This window comes from Haemorhous mexicanus, chromosome 1 (genome assembly GCF_027477595.1).
Source record: "Haemorhous mexicanus isolate bHaeMex1 chromosome 1, bHaeMex1.pri, whole genome shotgun sequence".
Taxonomy (NCBI): domain Eukaryota; kingdom Metazoa; phylum Chordata; class Aves; order Passeriformes; family Fringillidae; genus Haemorhous; species Haemorhous mexicanus.
The window spans coordinates 92,716,272-92,728,478 of NC_082341.1; the positions used below are offsets into that span (position 1 = coordinate 92,716,272).

At 37.0% G+C, this 12,207-nt stretch overlaps 1 long non-coding RNA gene across 2 annotated transcripts in view; it reads right to left on the bottom strand.

Annotated features, from left to right (window-relative positions):
• The window catches only part of LOC132332190 (uncharacterized), an 89,435-nt gene that overhangs the window by 12,928 nt on the left and 64,300 nt on the right, over positions 1-12,207 (bottom strand). The window contains exons 4-5 of one of the 2 annotated variants that reach the window (XR_009487813.1): positions 10,134-10,213; positions 6,824-6,926 (exon numbers count right to left, since the gene is read on the bottom strand). This is a non-coding gene — a long non-coding RNA (uncharacterized LOC132332190). The remainder of the gene's footprint in view (positions 1-6,823; positions 6,927-10,133; positions 10,214-12,207) is intronic. The other variant, XR_009487825.1, reaches the window with a different exon arrangement.

Here is a 12,207-nt window from a genome sequence, read left to right on the forward strand (position 1 = left end):
TGGGTTTTTTCCTGAGAAATATGAAACCAATTGGTGAAGTGGAAAGGTGCATGAAAGATGTCTGAGGAAACTGTCGAGCAAGAAAATTGAGGAAAGTAAAATTATTCACTGCCAGTGAGCCTTTGGCTGTCATGTATACATAGACCAGAACCTGGCCTGTGTCGAATTGCATTTTGAACTATATTTGATCAACCAAAAAAAAAGGAATGAATTGATTCAGATCTATTGAGACATCTTGACACTTTCTCAACTGATAAGTGTTAGAACAAGTTAAATTGTAATTGGATCACAATGTTTGCTCAGTGGCTACTACAGCTAAACAATGCGTATAGAATTGTACAAGCAATTTTTCTTCATGGGACACTTGCAAGAGCAACACACCAGCCTGGTGTTGTCAATGGCAGTATCCACAACACGTGAGAGGATGGAGCCCTGACAGCAGGTCATCAGCTAATTTGGTTTTACATCTGATATTTGCCAGTCTAGCCCAAGTCCTCAGGTCCTGTTCCACTATTTGAAAGAAGCCCTTGCTGAAGCAGGAAAGCTGTGCAGTGTGATTCAGTGCAATGCAATGCAGTGCAATGCTCTGGCTGCCCTGAAGATCTGCAGGCAGCAGAGACAAGTCAGTGTTGCACTCCTCATGGACCAATTAGTACTGCCTAAAAAGGACATGAATGAATATTCTTCCCTAGAGCTGCACTGTTCAGCAAAAATGTAACAGCTCTGCCCAGTGGAGTGATGACTTTGCCAGGCTCTCCAAGTCAGCCCCATCAGACAGTGCCACACCACAGGACCTGTATCACAGAGGCAGGAGCCAGACCCACCCTCCTTAGGAGAGGGTTCCTGGAACAAACAAACATGTTCAGACAAGACTGACAGTGCTTTCATCAGTATCAAAATAGCAACAAATTGATGCACTACAACTGAGAAATATGTCCTTATTTTGATAGCCATTCAGATGTAAAAGTTATGTTTGAAAGATGGGTTTAGAATATTGGTTGTAAATGGGATATATTTTGTGCTGAGGAGAGAAAGTAAGACGAGGACAGAGACAGTATTTTTGTAAGGCTTCTATTTTCAGAAAACAATATTCTTCTTTCTTTCTTGAGAGTATTATTTCATTGTAGAAATACATTTAATATGATCTTTTTACCTTAAATATGTTCCACAGATAGTGTTACTGTTTTCAAGAAGACCTCCTTAGGCTTTAGCCTTTTAGAAGCAGACTTTAGTCACTTTTGAAATTATAATAAAGAAACAGGAAAAATTCTGCAGAACACAAATAGTCCATTTTGCCACTGTTAGAAAAGTAGAACTGAAGGCAAATCCACTAGAGAGTATCTAAATAACTTCTGTCATAACAGGAAGCAAAGAGTTTTAGAAAGGAGAAAGTTTTCAATTATGTAAAATCTAATTTTTCACAATTTAAAATATGGAAGGAAATACAGATTTATTAACTTCTTGATCTTTCTCATAAAAGTTCTTTCCCAGCTGAATGAACAGATCCATCCAGTAACGCTCCTGCATTTGGTGCAGTTCTTCACAACACATCCAGCCCCAGTGGAACTGTCAAAGGTGCTTGGCATACCTGGAGAATTAAGTGACTCTTTCATTCTTTGAGCATGACAATGCTGATTATCATCAGCAATCTTAAACTGCTTCAGCAGCCTGCACCTTGTCTATTTACAGGGAAGAAAGAATCTGTTCTCAGTCCTGTTTAGTCTTTGGCCTCTTTACTTGGAACACCAGCCAGGACCCAGATTCTGACAATTCCTATGTGCTGAAGAGTAAAACTCAAGTTACAACCTGAATGCTGTCCTGTACATTCCATCTCAATGCATTTTGAGAGATGGTGATTTTTAATTTGAAATATGTGTCTCTGCAGAATTACAGTTTAAATTAGTCCATCTTTTCATCTGTAAACTGCAAAGGCTTTTTGTCTCTTAAGACTGTGAGAGATATCCTTTTTTTGCAAGGATCTCATATCTATATCTGGCTCTGAATCCATACTTGTTCAGTAACTATGCAACACATTTTTGCCATTGTCACCAAAGCTCTGGTGGTAATTTGTCAAAATATATTTGTGGAGTAGGCTGTAAATACAGGAACCTCAGCCTCAGAAAATTCACCAGTACCTCACATTGAGAAAAAGTCAGAATTATAGATGTGATGTCATTAATTTAAGTCTAACCAGTCAATTTAAGGAATACCAGAGATGTGGGACAGGTAGTTTCAGGGGACAGGTCAACTCAAAAGTAATATCTCAGTAACATTTTTTTTTTAAATGTGGGTATCACTAGTGTCTTCTGATGAGGCTAGAATTGAGTGACACTTAAAAGAAATCAGTGATTGAAAAGGCTTGGGTCTCTCTTTAGAGTACTGGGATGTAATAAGATTCATGCCAGTCCTGCAAGTCGCATTTCTCTTTCTCTAGCTGGATGTGGGATTTATTCCAGGCAGAGGCCCAGGGAGTGATATGGCAATCCATCTTAGTATAATTATGTGAGCACTGCCACATAAGATCTGATGCCCTCAGGACAGAGCATGCTTCCAACTGCTTTGTAAAATTATCTTAAATACTTCATCAGGGCAGTTCACATACTAGTTCCATAAGTGCTTCTTTCTAAAGCTTCACAGGGATGCAGGTGAGGGAATTAGTCCACACCAAGCTCATTTTTGGCACATTGAAGTACTTGTGTTGGTATGATACACCTCAGAGGATATATTACATGATGAGATAGGAGTGCAAAGTATAGAGTTTTGGAAGTGTCATAACTTTGCAGCAGATTAACCATTTCCTTCTGTTCACATGGAAACATCTTTCCTTATTGAGTCCTACTGTATCCAGCACAGACCTCCAATTTCCATTCCTTACTGCTTTTCATCTCTTAATCCTATTTACATTTTCCTTCTGAAGTCATATTACTGTATGTCAAGTTCTTACTTAAGTAGTTGAATTGATCCTGCCTTTGCACTTATGTTTTGAATTTGAGTGCTGCTGTACCTGGCACGTACCTTTTCCAAAGGTTTTTGCTTTTCAAATACCCAAACACACCATGAACACCAAAGGACTGTGGAGGAATTGGCTTGAATGTTATCCATTTTGAGCCTTTTTTGTAAATTTCATTTCATTCAAGTGAGTGGTTACCAATGGAAAACTTATGGCTACTTGGTGAAAGTGAAACACACACACTCTCTTGGCATGATTTACAGCACTGAATATTCTACATGCTACATTTCCAAGTTTTTAAAAATACATATTTTTTTTTTTCACTAGAGGTCATTACAAATTTGAATGAAAATGTAGTATTAAGTATGTTTCCGTGAGAATTTTAAAAAAAAAATCTTTGAAACATAGACTATTCTTCTGCTACATGTTAAAGCAATTCACAGCAGGCAAGCTATTGCCAAGTCTCCCAGTTTAAGGAGTGATTACCAGACTGATGGTGGTCAGACCCCTTTATTAGCATTGACATAAATTTTGGGTTAATATCATCAGAATGCATCTTCCTCTTGACTATTTTCTCATTCCCAAACCGTCTTGACCATTATTGAAACTGTTGCAATTTTACCAACAGTGGCTCCAATAGTAATTTGCTAATTTCTTCACTAGGTGGGAACCTAAAATCCTGCTCACTGTTTCATAGCTACTTTCTTCCTAGGTTTGCAGAGGAATTATGAGAGCATGGGATAACCCTTGGCTGGAATACAGTACTGGAGACAGAGAAAACCCTAATCGTCAGTGTCACTGTAATTAATTAACCTGCCAAGAGAACAAGGATCACAGACATTCATAAGAACTTTAAAAAAGACCAGGCTGCAGCTCATCCACAAAGGCAAACCTGTATTTAACAGAACATTCATGAGCTTTAGCCAAATGCTACCACAATTACCTGAACAATTGCTTTCTGTCTGATAACCTGCCTGTCCCTGCATGGCTCAGTGTCACAAATTCTCTTCTATTCTACAGCGTCCTCCCTGAAGTCTGGTAGATACAGTATTGAGCTTCTTTTATTATAGCCCTTTTCCCTCAGCTGTTTGCAGGCACTCATTTCCTTCAGCTGCCTCTTTGCTCAACTACTAACCTGGTTTGCTAAGCTTCCCAACTTTGATGACACCTAAGCTGTGGCATTCTCACTGAAAAGCCCAAAATATACAAAAGAAAATGTCATTATTTAGTAACTTGTCACCAGTCATAAGCAACACCTTTGCTGATTCTCTGTTTTACAATTGTGCAACTGTTTTGCAAGCTCTGCCAGCAGAAGAGATCCTGCAGCTGAGACAGCTTTCCCTGCCAATAAGGTTGAGGTTTAGGACCATGAGAAGGCCGGATGTGCTGAGCTATTGTTTTATGCAAGATATGTAACTGTTGAAAGCTGTTAGATTACTTCATTGACTTGAAAGCAACAAAGCTTCATTGTATATTTCTCAGTCTTTCCCAGTTAGTTTTCCTTTCTGTCTTGACACCAATGCTTCTTCTAATCCCTCCAGCCTCTTCCTTAGTTCACAGGCCACAGACATCCAAAAGCCTGCACTCCCTGCCCTCTCCTTCTCCAGTGCCTTTGTTCAAAAGTGAGACATGATGAAAAAAACTATAGCAGTGAAGAGCTCCTCTCTTTGCATTTTAAAGCATCATTTCTTCTGACTTTTATTTAAATTATTTTTTTAAAGTAAGAATTTAAGAAAGAGACAGGATGGGTTTGTTTGAGTCCTCTGAAATGGTAATAATTCTGAATTTTATGTTCTTTAATAAATTTATGCTTAAATTCCTTGGCTGGCTACAAAAGTAAGGAAAAGATCAGGATTTTAGATATAAACACACTCAAGTACTATCAAGAATTATCCTGTCATCATTATCCTGAAATAAGGTTTTACAGCAAATAAAAAGAAAGAAGAAACAACCTACTCTCATTTCCCCTCTTTATAAGACAGTTTTCTAAATACTGATGTTAGCTTTATTAAAGCTAGAATTTTCATATTAATCTCAGCTATGTACTTCATTCCTTTTCAGAATATAATACTTCATGGTAGCTGCTTATGATTTCCCCTGCAAACACCTCTGGAAATGCCATGTCTACTAATGACAGCATATGTTGATAAAAACTTTGATTCTGATGAGTAAATAACCAAAGAAGTGAGGTATTTATCTTGATAATAATTTGTGTGAGGAATAATTTACTTTAACTGTAAATTTATGAGAATGGTCACTTTATTCTTGCTTCCATATGAAATCAAGGAACCCCTTATGATTTGTTTGGTACCACCACTGGATAAATCTCATAATTATGACCTAGAAGGACAAAAAAAAAAAAAAATCTCTGACTCTGATTTAGCAAACTGGCATAAAGTAGTCAAGGCTATCCAACAAACTCTTTTTCAACCATAGGGTCACCTGTGAGTCTTCTTTGCAATACAAATCCAAGCTAGTATAATTCCTTTTCTAGTCTAAGCAGCCTAGATAGTAATGCATGTGATTAAAGTTCTTGTTATTTTAATGAGGAAAACATACTTCATTTACTACATAAGGCATAAGCCAGAGAGTTGCATGTTCATATTCCCACAGTGTGAGTTCATGTTACGCAATATACTTACTGTCAGGAATGAAGACAAGATAATTATGGTTTTAAGGAAGCATAAATCCACCCTTTCTGGAGCACAAACGAGTAATTAAAGAACTTGTAATTGGTTGTTGTATGAAGAGATTTTACAATTATGACATTTACCAGCCAGTTCAAGTGCCTTGTTCAGAATACAGATGCACTTTTTAAAGAAAAGTTCAGTGACTGGAAACCACCTCAATGAAATTCTCTGCATTTGCCACTCTATATCTTTACACATCTCTAAAAGTTTACAAAATTTTGTTTAAGCATAAAATAGCTTTTATTTTCCCTTCTTATTAAGCATTGCACATGCTAAAGCTGACAAACCCAGAAAGTGAGGTTTGAAGAACATATTTAAAATTATCCAAAAAAAGAATAAATATTACAATACTTAACATGGGCATTTTTATAAAATGCAGAGCTGAATAATGGTACTGCTATATTAAAAATTAAAGTGACTGAACCCCCCAAAATTTAAAAATATTCATTTTTTAATAGATGGGGAGGAAAACTTGGTGTAATGTCTCTCTCCCATTCATGTAGGCAAAAAAACCAACTATCAAATGATTATGTCCAGGCTTTTTGATAACAAGACGTTGCATGTAAAAAAGAGAAAAAATTTCATCACATATCAGAAATCATGTAACATTTTCTACTGAGACACTAAGTCAAGGAGAGGGCAGTAATATCAAGGAATTTCTTTCAGTCAATTATACATTTTGACTAAAACAGTCGCAAATATTTGGAGATACTTTGGTACATTTGAAATATGGTTATTTAGTTTAATCTCATCAAAATATCATATGAAATTGTTGTATTTCAGAAATACTTTTATATCTGAAAATATTATCAAAAATAGTATATCTAAGGGAAGAAAAAAAACCATAAATACTTGTATAAATCATATATACATAGAGAAGTGCACAATTTAAACCTATGAATAGGATGGTCATTTTATCTTTGCCTGCCTTGCTATTTTTTTGTGTGCACCCATTCCCTCCAGAATATAGAATATCATCCTCCATTACTATGCAGTATTATTAATTTTCGTCAAAATCAGAGCAAAGTGGACAAAGAAACAAATAAACACAGCCTAGGCCCCCCACCCCCAAACAAAACTAAATAGAATTTTTATTCCTGCCACAAAGTGCAGTTTACTTCCCAGAATTATCAGGTCATATAAGTAACCCAAGAGCCTTGTCTATAAATAAAAACTTCCTTACCTTATTTCTGTCTGCCTGCATTTATTTGTAGTGTGTTTGCAGTGAGGAACTGGTCTTGGCTGCCTTGGCTATAGCACCATATTCATAGAGGAACTGGTGTTTGCTATAATATATTGAGAAAAAATTTGTCCTGTTCAAAGATGAGGTTTCATTTGCAATATCAAAGCAGTGTATCTGCTTGGTGACTACTTAGACAATAGCCCCCAGGTCCTTAAAGGTGTCCAATGAACTGTGAAGTCTGCTGGATCTGCTTTTATTTGATCATGCTTAGGATAAAATGTATGTGATTTGCTGCTATTTCATATTTTTTCACTAAAATAAAAATATTAAGATTAGGAAATTTCAAGGTGCTGCAGTCCAACAGACTGTGTAGTCCATTCTTGCCTTAGAATACAATGGAGGTCATGCAGAGATTTTGGGTTGCCTAGGAAATGAAAGTGAAGTACTCCAGGAGATGCAATAAGTGCTTCAGGTATCCAGATGCAATATTTGTATAAATTCAATGTATGTGAAATTTACTGAGACGTATTTATATTTTCTAAACAAACTGTCCTAACAGGTTTAGGGATCCAGCTTTGTACATAGATTTTCAAACAGCAAAAGCTATGAAAAGAAAGGAAGGTATTTTTTCATTCACCAAATTACTTCAAGGTCAGAATATAAAGGAAAAAAATAAAAGAACACCCTACAGCTGAGGGATGTGCAAAGAGGGAGTGACACACTGGTAGCAGTAGATATTGTCAATGGAAGAGGGGAATGCAATCTGTGAATATGTCACTGCATCCATACTAAGATGCTTTTGTATGTTATTTACAGAAAAGTTCTGAACCTGCAAGTTCTTCAACAACATTTTGATCCCCTGAGCTTGCACACCAAAATCTTCTTATTTGCTGTAAGACAAACTCTCTAGAAGAGATTAGAAATGAGAGTCTGACAACCAGAACGTGGCAGTGCTTGCTCACACAGTCTTTCCCCCTGCGCTTGAGGCCAGGCCAGGCCAGGCATTTTTTTGGGTTGCAAGGTGCCCACGACAGCGCAGCACTCACTGACCACTTTTGGCTGGAATGCCTTATGGTTGGTGGTTGAGCCCTTGAGCCAGCACGGGATGTACTCCCAGCTCGGCAGCTGCATTTCAATTGCTCAGATAATGAAGCTGGCCAGGGCTGGTGCACAGCAATGGGGTAACCCAGAAAACACACTGTGCAGCCTAGCTCAAATACTACATCAGTGTTGCTGCATTCCCTGCAGACAGTCACTTGTCTAGCAAAGAAACAAGGTTACAGATATAGAGAAGGCTCTCTAAGTGCTTAAGCTCCAGTTTATGTTATGAACAGCAGCACCACGTAATTCAGAACTGTCCCTGACTATGTCAAAGTGTCACTAGTTTCCTAGCATATGAGGCCACAGTGCTGGCATTAGAAATAACATGTTTTTCTTTTGGCCTGAGGGGGAATTGAAATGCCTCTCTAAATAGACCTCACTTCTTGCCATAAACGCTATAGGACACAAGGATTAAAGGTTTTGACTGAAGGCAGCATTCTTTGTGGAATTAAAAAACAGGAATGAAGAAAAAAAAGGAAAAAACCCAGCATTGATGTGTAAGAGCAGAGCTGTGTCCTGTGTTATCCCTTGCAGAGTGTATAGCAGTTGTGCAGGTTCACCTGCACAGCAAATAGCAATGAAGAAAAGAAATCCAAATTATATGAGTCTTTAAAAATATTAATATGAAATGTGTATCTATATCTATAATATGTATATACACACACATGCATATATGCATATGTATATACTTCCATTTAATTGGCTAAAATAGAGTGTGTATATATACACACACATTTGAGGCAACATCCTGAACCTTTTCTCTTGCTCATGAGTAAACTTATCATAAAGTTTAGATATTTAAATCAAAGATTAATTGCAAACTATTTCTTTTTTTAAAATGTCTTTAGAGATTCCTTGATTTTATCCAAAGGCAAAGGCAAATTGAGAACAAAAACTCTTTAAAAATCAAGAGATTTTTTGTTATTACACACAGAGTTCGAAATTATGTTCTTCAGAGAATTAGTGAGCCAAGATTCAAATACTTATCCAGTCTGCATAAGCCAAAAAAACTAACCTAATTTTTGAAATATTTTATGTTTTTGCACTTCTAAGTACAAAATATTGAGCTACAGGATACACTTTTGAAAAGTTTATTCAGATATATTAGGAATATACCTTCCATACAATGATCTTGTTGACTTAGAGAATCACCCTCAACAATTCTACACGGACAGCCTAGAGATCTGCTTAGAGGTCTCCCTAGGCTGGAAGAGTACAAAAGGTTGACCATTGAACTATTCTGTTCTCAGCCTGTGGAAAGAATAACCATTTCATGAAGAAGGAAGATATCCTATCCCTGCTTCCCTGTTCTTATTTAAGAAAAAATCTGTGAACATTTTATGTCATTCAGCCCTTAGTACAGCAAACAGCAATGCTGTTTGCTAAATACTCATTTTTCCTTTAGAAATACGAGTAAGGATGCCCAGTGGGCTCCCTGTGAGCCCAGAGCCAGGACTGCTGGGAGCTTTCCCAGGTCCATCAAGGCAGAGTTCATCCCATTGCCTCAGCCAGCAGCAGGGCAGCAGAGGGAAGCAGACCCTGCCGCAGCTTCCAGACACTTCCCTGAGAAATAGGGTTCCATGACTGCCTGGAGTTGAAGAGTTTGAAAATCTTTACTTGAACTTTGCTGGGGATTTTTTTTCCCAGTCAGGTTGAAGCCACTTGCACAAAAATATAATTATAAAATTAGTTATAGTTTGTTGAATTTAATTTGACTGAGGGTTAAAAAATAGTTTAGATAGATTCCAGTAACTTTTGGTTTGATGCTGTATTTTTTTATTAATGACAGCAATATCAAAAATATTCCTTGCAATTTACATCTATTCATTTTTTTGACATGACAACGGGAGTTCTGTAAACATCAGCTTAATGCCAGTTTCTTACTTAAAGGCTGTTTTAACTTTAAAGTAGAAAGAGTAATTCTTCAGCTTCAGAAAAACACAGTCCATTGCCCCCCCCCAAACCCATGACAACAATTCAAATGAATGCAGTAAGAAAAAAAACCAAGAAAAATGCCCTGGCATTTAGACACGAGTGTCAAGATAAACAGTCAAGTATTTGTGAAGTTGATACTCAAAGCAAGGGGCATGAAGAGTGCAATTCATGGCCCCTAAATCACTGATTTATCTCTCCCTGAGGCAAGACATTTGGAAAACCAAAAAAAGTGAAAACAAGTTCTGCAAGTTACATATCCAAATCTATCATTTACCTGTCTGACTGCCATAATTTCCAAAGTTCTGGTATTTTTATATCCCACTGATTTCCTTATCAATACAGACAAGTCAGGGCCTTTGAAAAAAGACAGATCACATATTAAGAGCCAAAGAGTGATTGAAACATATAGTTGCAGACATTAAAGATTAAAACTTCATTCTTTAAGCATTTTTCTTCAGATTTTGTATGTTTTTAATAGAGATGATAGCACAAAAAGACAGTTGTGAGAGCTTGTTAAACTGTGCAAATACAAAGTATTAGGCATAAGAATGCTACTCATTATCAAGGGAAAAAAATTAGAAAAAGAGCAGGGTTTGGAATTTGGAAACTGCAATAATAGTCAATCTCCCATGCCTAATACTACATAATCACAAACTTAACAAAAATAGAAATATACAGTTCCTTTTAGGAAGCTAACAAATATTTCCTGATGTGAACACTCTGTGAGCCTTGTTAATCACATCCTGATCCACTGCATGCTGTTACATATAGCAACTGGATTATGCAAGTGTGAAAAAAAGACAAAGTAAAAAATCCGATCTGGCCCACTCTATCTTTCTTCCATTTTTTTTCCCCTGTTACATCGAAACAAGCAATAATAAGCAGTGGGTCGTCTACCTGACACCCGACACAAACTTTTACAGCATTGTTCTGGTTTAAGTGGTTTTGTTTACTATTAATAAAATTGAAGCAGCTTCACATTACTGACTCTTTTTCTGAAATCATGTGTGATCAGTCCAAATCAAAGTAAATGGAAAACCTGGTTTTATTACTGGCTCAAGAATAAAATCAAAATCCTTAGCAGAGCCAAAGAAGATCTCTTATGTTTATAGTCTTTTAGTTCCCTGCTCCAGTTAGAGAATAGCTGAGCAGCAAAGCTTGTTGCCATTGTCATTATTTATTGCCCATGGATTGCACATGTGAAGCTTCTAATGGGCACAACAGTGCACTTACAGGTACTTAAATTCCTTGAGATAAGAGTAACTAATTGATAAAAATAGCTGAGAATTCTTCAAAATCAATAGTAAATTCACTACATTTGCTTAGGAATTAAAATATAACATAAATAGCAATTTATTCTTCATCTCTCTCTTTACGTCTAAATCCCCACCTTTAAATTTCATGTTTAACATTAAAAAAATATTGCTGAAAAGCAAATCAATCTACAGTCCAACAGATTTCCTATAAGCAGACAGTATTTTGTAAAGCACATCCCAGTGCAAGTCCTCATCCTCACTCACAGCTTCAAGGCCACCATACACCTCCAAGCAGCACCATACACAATGTGAGTCAATGATCTCACTTCTCAGCTGTTCTGAGTCCAGCTGCTGCACAGCTGGCTGTGAGGAGGACTGGGCTGTGAAGGCTTTAGGCTCTCTGCACCAAAAAGAAATAGGTGAGACATTCACTTTGGGTTTCTTGAAATCTACCCTTCCTTGATCTGGACAATTTAACAAGGAGAAGAATGAGCATTCTTTTGGATCTCTGGAGTTCCCACATCCTTGTGGCACTTGAAATGTACTCCTCAAATGTACCCTCTTTTAGACTGTGCTATAGTGAGGGCAGCTCAAAGCTTTGAATTCCTAGGACCAAACTAGCAGCTTTTCAGTACTTTTTATAAGATAAATGCAATTTTTTTAAAAGTAATTTAGCAAACAAAATAATACAGTGATTGGGAAAGACAAAAGCTGAGTTATCCTCATCAGAAAGGGTTCCAATGCATCTCCATTCACTGCTGTGTTTCTGTTGATCATCCATTGAAAAATAGGTACTATGACCTGGAAAGAAACAATCCTGACCTACAGCAAGGACTTGTAGTATAGATGTCACTCAGTGTGAACTCCACTGTATTGCTGGGAAAAAAAGTGTTACTGTGGTTACAGGCCATGTGAACAGGTGAAGAGCAAGTAGCAAAAGAAATTGTGTGCATCTGACACTGCTTAAACCTCCTATTAAAATCCTGTATACTGCACAAAACTGGCAATTTTTAGAAGAGTACTGAAATTGGAGATGATTCAGAAAAGACTTGTAAAAATAATTTTATTGCTAACGAAAGAGAAGGTTGAGAG